This window comes from Myotis brandtii, unplaced genomic scaffold (genome assembly GCF_000412655.1).
Source record: "Myotis brandtii unplaced genomic scaffold, ASM41265v1 scaffold517, whole genome shotgun sequence".
NCBI lineage: Eukaryota > Metazoa > Chordata > Mammalia > Chiroptera > Vespertilionidae > Myotis > Myotis brandtii.
The window spans coordinates 597,291-609,945 of record NW_005369706.1 but is presented as its reverse complement, the minus strand read 5'-3'; the positions used below and the strand labels follow the sequence as shown (position 1 = coordinate 609,945).

The 12,655-nt window shown below is 43.0% G+C and overlaps 1 protein-coding gene across 3 annotated transcripts in view; it reads right to left on the bottom strand.

Annotated features, from left to right (window-relative positions):
* Nucleotides 1-12,655, bottom strand: part of FMNL3 (formin-like 3) — a 55,885-nt gene that overhangs the window by 42,130 nt on the left and 1,100 nt on the right. Inside the window, exon 1 of one of the 3 annotated variants that reach the window (XM_005877329.2) lies at nucleotides 11,760-11,929. The exons of the other annotated variants lie outside the window; for them this stretch is intronic. The gene's annotated coding sequence lies outside the window, so the exon portion shown is untranslated. Of the gene's footprint in view, nucleotides 1-11,759; nucleotides 11,930-12,655 lie in introns of those variants that run through there. 3 annotated transcript variants of the gene reach the window in all.

The following is a 12,655-nucleotide window of genomic DNA, read 5'->3' as shown; positions in this document are numbered from 1 at the left end:
ATCCAGACTGGCTGTGTCTGGGGGACCAAGACCATGCCTACATTTAAGAACTTAAAATACAGCTTCAGGGCAGAAGAGCAGCTCTTAGGATTCTTTCTACTCTGAAAACTAGTACCAAGCTCAGCACAGGGCAGGGAAAGGGCTTGGCCAGTTGCTGACCCCACTGGTGGCCTGTCTCCGTTTTCTTCTCTTCTTTTGGCTCAGTGCAGAGAATAAGAGAAAGAAGTTTTCTTTTTTGCAATAAAAGTTGAGTCTTCCTCCCCTATTTTTATTCTTCCTTTTTTCTTAAAGGAGGAATGAGTACATTTTTTAAAAAAATCAATCAACTCAAAAACTTATAGAATAAAAAAACGAGTCACTGTTCAGCCCCAGCCATACCCACCCCGCTCTTTAGGTCATCACAGTTAACAACTTGGTGGTGACTCCTCTGGGCCTTTTTTCTATACATTAACAGACAAACATGTGGCTTTATAAAGCATTATATATAGTCTTCTTTCAATTGCCTTTTTAGATGATTATATTTATACAAATATGTACATATCTTGGAGATTCCCATCAGCCACAACTGTTTATTGGGTGCCTACCTGGCTGTAATAGTGCTAAGCATACATAAAGTCTCCACCTTCATGGAGTCAACAGTCTGAAGAGACAGATAATAAATAATCAAGCAAATAATTTCTAAATGGAAAATAATACCAAAAAAATGAATAGGATACTAAGACAGAGAATAATAAGGGAGAAAGGTCTCTCTGAGAGATGGCATTTTTAAAACTGAGACCTGACACATAAGCTGGACCAAGCCATTTGAAGAGCCAGGGAAAGGGCATTCCAGGAGAGGAAACATCTTGTGCAAAGGACCTGAGACAGAAAGGAATTTTTCCTGAACTGAAAGAAGGCTAATGTGAAGCTTAGTAAACAGGAAGGCAAGTAAGGTTAAAGAGGTCAGCAGGAGCCAAGTTATGCAGTCCCTAAGGGCCAAGGCCAGGACTTTGCTTTTTTTTTTTTTTTTAGTACTAAGCAGGGGAATAATGCTAGTTGATTTAGTTTAAACTTGGCTGTTGCCCTGGCCAGGTGGCTCAGTTAGTTGGAGTGTCATCCTGATACACCAAGGTTGCAGGTTTGATCCCTGGTCAGGGCACACGTAAGAAGCAACCAATGAATGCATAAATAAGTGGAACAACAAATCGATGTTTCTCTTTCTCTCTCCCTTCCCCCCTCTCTCTCAAATCAATAAATTTTTAAAATTTGGCTGCTTTGTGGAGAATGGATAAGAGGATGGAGAAAGGGGCAGTAGAGGAAACAAAGGCTAGTAGTTGGATGTAATACAAGGAAGAGCCGATATTGGCTTTGACTGAGGCAGGTGGCAGTAGAGATAGAGAGAATGAGTAAATCTGAGATTTCCTTTGGGAAAAAACTTGGCAAGGCTTGCTGATAGATTGGAAAGGAGGAAGGGAGAAGGAAATATTAAAGATAACTCCCAGTGTTTGCCTTGAATAACTAGGTGAATGGAAGAGAAATAGATTTGGGCAGGAAATGTACAATCAAGTTGTTTCTAGTTTTTTACTGTTAAACAATGCAGCTCCGAGGATCCTTTCCAGGCACCTTCATGCACATGTGTAAACAGTTCTATAGGGCAGTTTCCTGGAAGTGAGATGGCTGAGTTAAAGGGTATGCATATTTGAAATTGATAAACCCTATAAAATGCCTTCTAAAATGTCTGTACCAAATTACTCTACCATTAATAGTGTATTAATGTATCATAATGACAACCACAGACATTATCAATCTTTAAAATTTCACCCAGATAATTAGTATTAAAAGTATATTATTTAAATGTTCACTTCCTTGATTTATAGTGAGGTAAAAAAATTTTCCTTTAACTTTTAATTATATAATTAACACATAAGCACATTCTTCTTGCAAAAAATGTAAACAGGATAAAGCTAAATTCCCTTTGACTCTTGTTTCTCCCATTATGGTTCCCTCCCTGCAGCCTAGAGGTAACTATTGTTATCGGTTTTATTTCTGTCCTTCCAGAAAATTTTCTATGCATTTTTAAATATATATATATATATTCGAGGGTTAAGCATCTTTTAGAAGTTGCATTCCTAGCAGTCCTTTTAACATGAACAAAATATCTTACCAAAAATTTTTGCTGAAAGTAAGTGACATTTAGCTGAGACCTTCTCTAAATCAGTTAACCCCTCTGAGGGTTAACTGATTTCGTCACCTGTAAAATAGAAGTAACTGTCTCACAGAGGTGTTGTCAAGTTAAATGTAAAAGCATGCAGCATATACTCAACAAATGTTAATTCTCTTTCCTTAATATATACAAGTTAAATCCAGGCATTTGGTGGAGACAAGAAACTAAGCCATTCCTAAAAGAATGAGATGGGAGACTTCACACAGAAAAAAATGCTCTTACATTGTCCTAAAAAAAACTTTTATTCAGATAAGTAAGGACCCCCAAAAGATCTGAATTTTTCCTCAAAAAATTTAGTATGAAATATTCTGAGCAGTAAGAAAAAGGGTAGGTTTTTTTGTTTTTCATTTTGCTTTTGTAAGGTAGAAAGCAAGAGGATTTAAGCATAGAAGTACTATCCAGAGACTGGATGCTTGCAGTCCCCTCTCATGCACACCCTGGGAAGCCAACTGTCTGGATAGTCCCGGAGACCTTGGGCTTGCAGGAGGGAATTGCAGCTTTAGGCAAGCAATACCTCCAAACACAGGATATAATCTAACCTTTGGGACATACTGCAAGAATACCGCTGATTTCCCTGGCTTGTAAAAGTACATCCTGTCAACCCTACCTGGATGTTCCTGAGCAGTGGTCGCCAACCTTTCGGACCTCACAGACCACCAGTGGTCCGCGGACCACCAGTTGGTGACCACTGTTCCTGAGGATCTAGCTCAAAGGGGCAGACCCTACCACAAAGCTTCCTTAATCAAAGTTTAAATCAAAATGTCCAGGGGCCAGACTATCTCTCTCTGAATGGGAGTCAGCCAAGTTTCAACAAGCTCTTTTTGGAACCACCAACAGAGGCATTTTATCTGAACTGATAACCAGGGCTCTTCTCCTTACAAAATATCAAGAGTACTGTTTGTATCAAGTACTGCAGTGGCTTCTCCTCACCCAACATTATCTTCCCATTCTTCTAGAGTCTCTAGAGACTCAAGGCCAGGGAGGATTCCCTAGCAGATCCAAGAATGGGCTATAACCCCTCCCCCACCAAATAGCGTGTGTGTGTGTGTGTGTGTGTGTGTGTGTGTGTGTGTGTGTGCGCGCGCGCGTCATATGCATGGGGGGTGGGAGGATTAGAGGGTCACAGGTTTAATCAGATTTTTAAAAGGGTCCCTAGCCCTAGCTGGTTTGGCTCAGTGGATAGAGGGTTGGCCTGTGGACTGAAGGGTCCTGGATTCGATTCTGGTCAAGGGCACATGCCCAAGTTGCGGGCTCAATCCCCAATAGGGGGCGTGCAGGAGGCAGCCAATCAATGATTCTCTCTCATTATTGATGTTTCTATCTCTCTCTTCCTCTCCCTTCCTCTCTGAAATCAATAAAAATAAATAAGTAAGTAAGTAAGTAAGTAAGTAAGGGTCCATTACCCAAAAGATTCAGAAGCACTGTTGAAAGATCTCTCAAATATATTCCCAAACTAGAAGAACTTTTACCCTGGTTTGACAAACTATCCAGAGGGTAGACAAAGGTCAGCTGTGAAGTATGTATACCCCAAGCTGCTTCTCTCTCTCTTTTTCTTTAGAGAGAGAGGAAGGGAGAGGGAGAGAGAAACATTGATCTGAGAAAGAAACGTCGATCAGTTGCCTTCCACACCTGCCCCAACTGGGGATGGAGCACATAACCTGGGTATGTGCCCTGACTAGAAATTGAATCTGAGACCCTTTAGTGCATGGGACGACGCCCCACCTAACTGAGCCACACTGGCTCATACCTGCTTCTTCTTCTTCTTATTATTATTCTTTTTAATATATTTTTATTGACTTCAGAGAGGAAGGGCGAGGGGAAGAGAGAGAGAGAAACATCAATAATGAGAGAGAATCACTGATTGGCTACCTTCTGCATGCTCCACACTGGGGATCTGAGCCCGAGCCCACAACCTGGGCAAATGCCCTGACTGGGAATTGAACCATGACCTCCTGGTTCCTAGGTCGATGTTCAATGATTGGGCCACGCCGACCACCAGGCCAGGCCCAAGCTGCTTCGTGATAAGTTTCAGAGTAGAACCCACAGAATAGAGGGAATCAAGCATTAAACCTACAGGTAGAGGTAAAAAAAGAAAACAGAGATCTGCCTCTAATAATAGGAAATGGGAAAACAAAGAAAGCACCAACAACTATGGCTCTGACTTCACTTTTACTGCTCTTGAAGCTTCATCTCTAACAGAAACACAGGACAACGAAGGTAAAGATTAGTAGAAGAGGATTCTCAGCAGGGGTGCTTATCAGCATTGTGCATAGGATCATTCTTCTTTCTTTTTCTTTTTTTTAATGCCCCACACTGGGGATCGAGCCCACAACCCAGGTATGTGCCTTTGACCAGAATCGAACCCGAGACCCTTTAGTCTGCAGGCCAATGCTCTATCCACTGAGCCAAACCGGCTAGGGCTATAGGATTATCCTTTATTGTGTGAGGATGGCCCAAACACCTTAGGGTGGTTAATATCCCCCCTCCCCTCAATGTGATAAACAAATCCTCACTTGTTTCCCAAAACTCCCTGCTGGGACAATACCCCCCCTCCCCCCGCCCCATTTGAGAACCACTTTAACTTAAAGAAACAGAGGTGCTATAGTAGGTACTGTATAGGGCTCACACATTTATTTGTATAACCTTTATAGATTACAAAGTATTTTCACTATGGTTTTTTCTACTTTAAGCTTCCTCCAGACACTGTAAGGTAGGTATTATCATCACCCATTTCATAAAGGATGAAATTGGCTTAGGAAAGTTCTAGGTTTTGCCCAATCATTCAGTAGGGAGAGGGGGGAAGGGGGAGGCTATAAAGCTGGATCAGAACCCAAGTCTTCTAACTCCAAACTGATACTCTTTCTTTCAAACCATCCTGAGCCAGCAAGAGTCTCACACTAACTACTTCCACCCAGAATGGATTTTTTTTTTTTCAGGTTACATGGGAAACCCTGGGAAGATCTAGGGATTGGCTCCCCAGCTCCCTACATAGAAGCTGGGAAAAACTGAGCAGAAACTAACTACTTTAAGCTGTAGGCAGTTCTTGAAACAGGGTAACAGGATAAAGTACCCAAATACCAGCTTACTTAGAGAGGGATGAGCAACTGGAGGAGGGCTATGACATTCTCTAGTCTAGATCTGAGTAGAAATGAGCAAGCAGGGAAAGAGAATACATACATGTCTTCCCTGTTAATATTTGTAGGCACCCAGAGGCAAAACTACCAACCCAACTCCAGCCCTGATGATAATGCTAAGTTAAAGTGGTGGTAAAAGAGATGGGGAGGGGACAAGGGGAAGAGATGAGGACAAGAATTGAACCATCACGGGTATACAATAGCCTAAACCGTTCCTTTCTGGCAAAATTTGTCACATAAATAATTCTGTTAGCTCCTTGCAGTTCTGAACATTATTTAGAACACCTTTCAAGAAACTCAAAGTACTTTATAAACTGAAAAGAATATGCGTATTAGTAAAGTTGTGAGGTGATAGAATACAGAAAGGATAAGAAAATCTGAAAAGCAGATTCTGAAAGATTTTTGAAAAGAGAAGCAGAATGGAGGGTGGGAGGCAAAGACAACCCAAGTATCTCAAGGACAGAGAGGCAGCCTGATAGCTCCACATCTTTCTTGGGGGCTCAATCTCCCCCATGAAAGGAAAACAAAATAGCAAGATGTGGCTCTGCTGAGGGAGGCAAAAGAGAGACTAAAAACGGGAACTCAGGAATTCTAGCTGCCCAGTTCACCTCTTTTCTGGAATCCACTTTTCTTCATCATGGATGACAATCTTAAAATCCTCAAGTTCCCATCTGGGGCTGTTCTAAGAAACGTCCCTAAAATATCCAGAGAGAAGCGAGGGTGGGGGGAAGCTGTGTAGAGATAGCACCCTATCTTATCTTCAAAGAAAAAGGTCCTTCCTCTTCTCTAAAGTGCACTTCCGAAATGGAATGAACCCCCGGCCTTTCCCTGGCACTGCTTCAGTTCAGCTCAGACGTGGTAGACTGTATCCCTAGAATGGAGGTGACCAGCCTGGCTGACCAGATAACACACGAACTTCAGGAAGTAGCATTGCGGTCCCCTCGACCACTACAGTCAGTTCTAGGGAGGATAGTTTGGTCTTGACCACAGAACAGGGCCCTGGCTCCAACTAGCCTTCCCAGGCAACCTCAGGGGCAGGGAAGGATCTGTGGTCTCATTTCCTCTCCACCTTGGCTTCTTTTTTCACCTCAATGAAGATTAGCTCTATTTCCACCACCACCAGTTCCTGTTCTCACCAGCTGTAGCAGTTGTTTCCCCACAGATAGAGCTATGAAACACTGATGTGGCTGCCACCTGGACTGTCCTAGCTACAGAAACAGACCCAACAAATCCTGAGTTAAAAGAGCTTTTTCATCCCAGATAAGCCAGCAAGGAGAATAAATTTTAAGGGACAGGAAGCAATTTCAAGAACACACAGTGAATACACTGTTGGTCATTTTATTATTTTTTTAATCTTACATAATAGTTATATGAAAGAAATATTTTATAATGGAAAAGTGTGAAAAATGTATACATTTATTATATAGAAATATGTATATATAATAAAATCCCAATAGAGAGCAAAGGACACAAACAAACAATGGCCAAAACACCTATGATGAAATGTTGATAGAAATGCAAAGTAAAACAAGATATCATTTCTCATTAATGAAATTGGCAAAGATTTTTAAAAATTAAATCATCTAGTAATTGTTAGTTTATAGAGAAAGGAAGATACTGACACTATGAGTGAAAAAGCAAACTGGTACAACTTTTTTAGAAGGCATATTTCTCAAAAGCCTTTAAAAAGCATATACCCTCATAACCCATAACTTGACTTCTCATAATTTATCCTAAGAAAATAATCAGAGATGCACACAAATGTTTATGCACAGGATATTCATCACAGTGTTAATAACAGTAGCAAAAAGAGAGAGAAAAATATAAGGCAGTAATAAAATATGATATTTCTATGCAGCCATAAAATTATGATACTGAAGAATATTTAAACAAATGAGAAAATGCTTAAAATAGTAAAATAAGCCTGGCTGGTATAGCTCAGTGGTTGAACATCAAACTATGAACCAGGAGGTCACGATTCAATTCCTGGTCAGGGAACATGTCTGGGTTGTGGGCTTGATCCCCAGTAGGGTGTGTGTAGGAGGCAGCTGATCAATGATTCTCTCACGTTGATGTTCTATCTCTTTCTCCCTCTCCCTTCTTCTCTCTAAAATCAATAAAAATATTTTTTTAAAACAGTAAAATAAAAAGTTAGTTTATAAAACAATATGCATAGTATGATCCTATTTGTTAGAATACATATAAGTACATCAACATGTTAATAGAAGATACCGAGATTACAGGTGATTTTTGTTGCTATTGTTAATCCTCACCAGAGGATATTTTTCCACTTATTTTTAGAGAGAGTGGAAGTGAAGGGGAGAGAGAAACATCGTTGGTTGTCTCCCACATGTACCCTGACCAGGGCCAGGGATCGAGCCTGCAACCTAGGTACATGCCCTTGACCTGAATCGAACCCAGAACCCTTCAGTCCGCAGCCTGATGCTCTATCCACTGAGCTAAACCAGCTAGGGCTTAATTCTCTTCTTTATACTCTTCGATATACTTTGTACTTTTTTATATTTTGAACTTCCAAATTTGCTTAATAAATGTGTATTATTTTCATAATCAGAAGAAAAGAAGCTATTCTCAATCCTCCTCCCTCTCTTTGAGGATACTCATATACATTATTCTCTTTTTGAAAACCATTTAGAAATATGTATTTAGGTACTTAAAAACATATCCTACAACCTGGCATGTTCAATTTCTGGTTTCTATCCTAAGGAAAACTCTAAATAATGAAAAGTCTTTGTACACCAAGATGTTCATCACAACTTGTTTATGATAGCAAATAACCTAAATGTCCAACAATAGGGTGATACTTAAGTAAACAATGGTCCATTCATTTGATGGACCACTGTACAAGCATTTTAAAATGTTTACAATGATTAGCCTGGGAAAACTAATAAAATAACAACAAAAACACCCCAAACTGGAGATTATATAAAACCTTACGCAGAGAAAAAAAATAAAACATTTGGCTGCATTTGGTAAAGGAACTAAAAAAAAATATGGATGATTTTCTTCAATCTTTTCTTCTAATTGCCCATACTTTTTTTTTTTAGAGAATATTACTTTAAGAGAAATAGGAAACAAATCTAATCTGAATCTCCTTCTGAACAATGGAAACATTTCCAAATGACAGGGAATCCATTCCACCAGACCATCCTCACACATACATACACACACCTCCCCTCGTCTAAGGCAGGGTCACATAGGAAGGTCAAGCTCCTCTATGTGGCCTAGGGTCTTTTCACTGATGTCTCTCACCTGCTGCTGCTGTCAAGGGCACTTTCCCTCCCCCAAGTTCTATTCCAGCCCGAACTAATTCACCAAAATCTCCAGGGCTGGAGGAAAAATTTCCACCATGGCAATTTGGAACTTGATATTTAGTCCCAACTTTTCCCTAGTCCCTTTCTGTTTCAAAGAAGGTCCGTCAAGGCCTCTTAGACAACTAGCACCCAGACCAGCTTAGCATCCACATCAATGCCACACTTACAGCAAAACCCCAAGTCACCAGGGAAATGTGAGAGGAGCCACGGCAGGAACAGCCTGTCACACGACCCCGCCCTGATGCCGAGAACCTCCTCCTGAGGGATATTCAGGGCTTTTTCTGGTGTCAGAATCTTTAGACTCTGTTTCAAGCCTAAGTAAGTCAGCAAAGAGAAAAACTGTTATCCTTTCAATGCCCTTACAGTCCTCTACCTCCCCTTTCTATCTAAGGAAATGCTGGTACTGGCCAGAATGCTAGCTTCTGAGTAATCAAGGGTGGATGGAATCTAGTCGGTACCAAAACACAGACTGGTGCTTTATCAGACCAGAGATCAGCTCTCATCCCGGTATTAATAAAGAGGAGCCCCAATAACTACCCATCCTTAGACCTCTCAATACTTAACAGAATGTAAGCTGCTGCTCAGACTTGGCGGGCGGAGGGGGGGGGCGGGTGCGTGGTAAGAAAGAATCCAAAAGAAACAGCATAACAGCAGCCTTGCAACCTTTTTCATATCAAGGCACCTAGAAAACAATACTATTTGTACAGTACACAGGGTATGGTGGAAGACAGATGGGACCAATAAGGGGCCTCAGCTACACCCAGGGATGAAGGGGGTCAGTAGGGAAGTCCTGGGCTGGGTTAGGACTCCTGGGATCAATGTCCTGAACAAATCACCTCATGACCTCAGACTCGAGCTCTCCAACCTCGGCTGCAGGCTATGGGTCAGATCATGTGTCTGTATCAGAAAGCTGGGAGCCTGTGGTCTTGACTCAGCAATGATACAACTTCCTCAACCAGGGTGCTTTTCAGGGGGGTTTCCATAGATACACTGGGACTGGGGAAGCCCTCCATCTAACAGAGCAGACATATCCTGAGACTGGCTTCATCAGATTTCTAAACTTAAAATCCCAATGTGGGAATACAAGTGGTCTCAGATCTAAGTCATTGCTAAGAACTACATATTTAAAATTACTACTTACTGAGCATATAGTAGATGCAGACTTTGCTAAGTACTTGACTTCCAGTTTCATTAAATCCACATAACAATCTCATGTGGCAAATACTATTATTATCCCTATTTATAAGAGGAAACTGGGACTCAAAGAGATTAAATAACCTGCTTGAAGTCAAACACTTTTCTAACTAGAGACTAGAGGGCCAGTATTTGAGCCCACTTTGACTTGAAAATCCAGATGCTTCATCAGGACACCTCAACAAATCCCCCAAATACTATTTGGCTTTTTCTGAAAGCAAATCAATTATAGTAAAACTGACAACCTTGGGGGAAAAAGGATGAAAAAGGAGCAGCTTGTCTGACTCTTGTCTTGATTGTCTGACATAAGCAAGAAAAGCAGCTGCCCTGGCTGGTGTGGCTCAGTGGGGTGAGCATCATTCCATGCACCTAGAGGCCGTCAGTTGGATTCCCAGTCAGGGCACATGCCTGAGTTGCAGGCTTGATCCCCAGTAGAGGGCAGGCAGGATGTAGCCGATGTTTCTTTCTCTCTTTCTCTCTCTCTCTCTCTCTCTCTCTCTCTCTCTCAAATCAATTTTTAAAAAACATATTAAAAATGTTGTTGTTTTTAAAAAGCAGCTAATCTATATTGAGTATCTACTAGGTGTCAAGCTCCTTACATACGGCTCATCTTTTTTTCACAGTACCATAGTATGGGTATTATTAGCTCCAAATTACAGATAAGTAAATCTATAAAATGTATAGATGAGGCTCAGACTGGTTAAGACAATTTCTAAGACGAGCCCTGTTTTTTTCTACTACACTCTGTTTCTCCTGACTTCAAGAAATACACACCTGAGACTATTCCAGGGTCAAACTGCCAACAGCTAGTATTGTTCCTGAAGGATAGTAATATAGGGCATGTTTCAGTAGCAGAGCGAAACAGATATTTAAGAGCCCCTAGAGAACTCAAGTCCACAAGAAAGCACGATTTCCCCGTGTTGGAAAAGTGAGGTAAAACCCCCTTCTCTCTTAAGACAGCTAACTAGCCCTGGCCTGCCCTGTTCCAACCCCCATCAGCAGCAGCTCAGGCACACAGAAACAGGACCAAAACAAAAGCCACAAGGAAACAAATCAAAACTTTATACCGCAAGGAAGGCTTGCAAGTGGGTGGTCCAGTTCCCTGATTAACCTGGGTTTTCTGGGTGCTCTGGCTAGTAATCACATGCATTTTGTGGATATTAAGCCATCAACTTGCCAACTAAACAAATTTATCAACCAAGCTCCAATGAGGACATGATTGATTCTGGTTCTGAGCTCTCACAACAAACGGCCTGGCAGCCCCTACCTAAGGCAGCCCCCTACCCAGTCCACCTCTTTCTCTTTCTTTCTCTCCTATTTCAGAGGCTACATCATGCCAGCTCACTGGGGGTTTTCACACCCCCACTGGCGTGTAGATTCCCTCCCACTGTTTTTCCCAACAGTTGAGCTCTTGTTCTCAAGGGCACCAAGTCCCAGAGATGGCCACAGCACATTAGTAATGACTGACTCACCCCAACCCCCTTAGGAGGCATGGGGCCACAGGATGTATGGCCCAGGTCCTTTGGCCCTCTGCAAAGCTGTGGGCAGAGAGGTGCCAGTAACACTGCTTCCCCTCAGCACCCCATGGATGCTCTCTGATCTGGCTGTGGTGCCAGTGGGCTGATGTCAGGCTCTGCACCATCAGAGAGACCAGGATCTCCAGACAGCTCCACCGATGCCAACTGATCTAATCTCACCATTCCAAGGCAGATGAAACCCAATAAGGCTGCTAAGTCCACAACTTATCCCTTCTCCTGGGCAAAGGCAACGTCCGCCCTTCAGGTCATACGAACAGTAACAGCAGCGTTAACACTGCCTCTTAGAGAGTTCTTTGAGGAACTGGGAACTATTTCCCCGGCTCCTTTATTTTACCTCTGTTAGTAAATATTCCATCACCTAGTTCACTTTCCTTCTCCAAAACTTCATTTTCAGCGCCATCATATTTCTGGCTCCATCCCAGTGATACCAGCTCCGATCCTCTCTATCCACGGAGCCACCGGAATCAATGTCCAACTCCCATACCAAAGGAGAATCCCAAAGTCAGCTCTAAAAACTCATCTGTACAGATCATCTGGGAACCTTACAGAGAGACTAAAAAGGAACAGGCAAAGAACACAAATCAGCCTACTAGGGCTTCACATAAAAAGCAGGGGGGGGGGGGGGGGGGGGAGGCAGGAAGGTTTGTGTATTGTTTCAATTGGAAAAATACACTAGTGAAATGGCTTATCCACATGTTCAGCGCTTTTAGGCAAATCCGCTGTAACTTTGCAGGATGCCTGCAGGCCGTTCTGAAAATGAGTAGAATGGCATCACTCTTTATTCCACCTCCTTCAAGATCTGCCAGTCCCCTCCCCGTTCCCCGTAACCTCCCCCAAACATCTGGTCCGGGCTGGGAGTGGGACCCACTCCCTGGAAAGCCTCCATATTAACACGAGAGGCAGCCTCCCCAGGCGGAGAGCCCTGACTGAGGCTGAAGAGTGGCCCGGCCCGAGCTTCTGACTTTCCCCGCACCAGCCAGAGGCGTAGGAATGAGAATGCAGGGGCCTGGGGAGCATGTCGGGGAAGTGGGGAGAAGTGAGAAGGGCAGCCGGAGGGGGGGTGGGGGGCAGGAGGAGGAAGTCTGGATCCTGGGACGGTCCGGGGCTGGGGACCCCCCTCCTAAGTGTCCAGCGGCTGAGACCTCGGTCGGAGGTCCCCGAGGGCTGACGGGCCAGCCGGCCGGCGCTGCTCAGAGGCTTCCAGGAAGGCGCTGGGGGACGGGGTCTGTCGGAAGCCCTGGCTGTGAGGGTGGG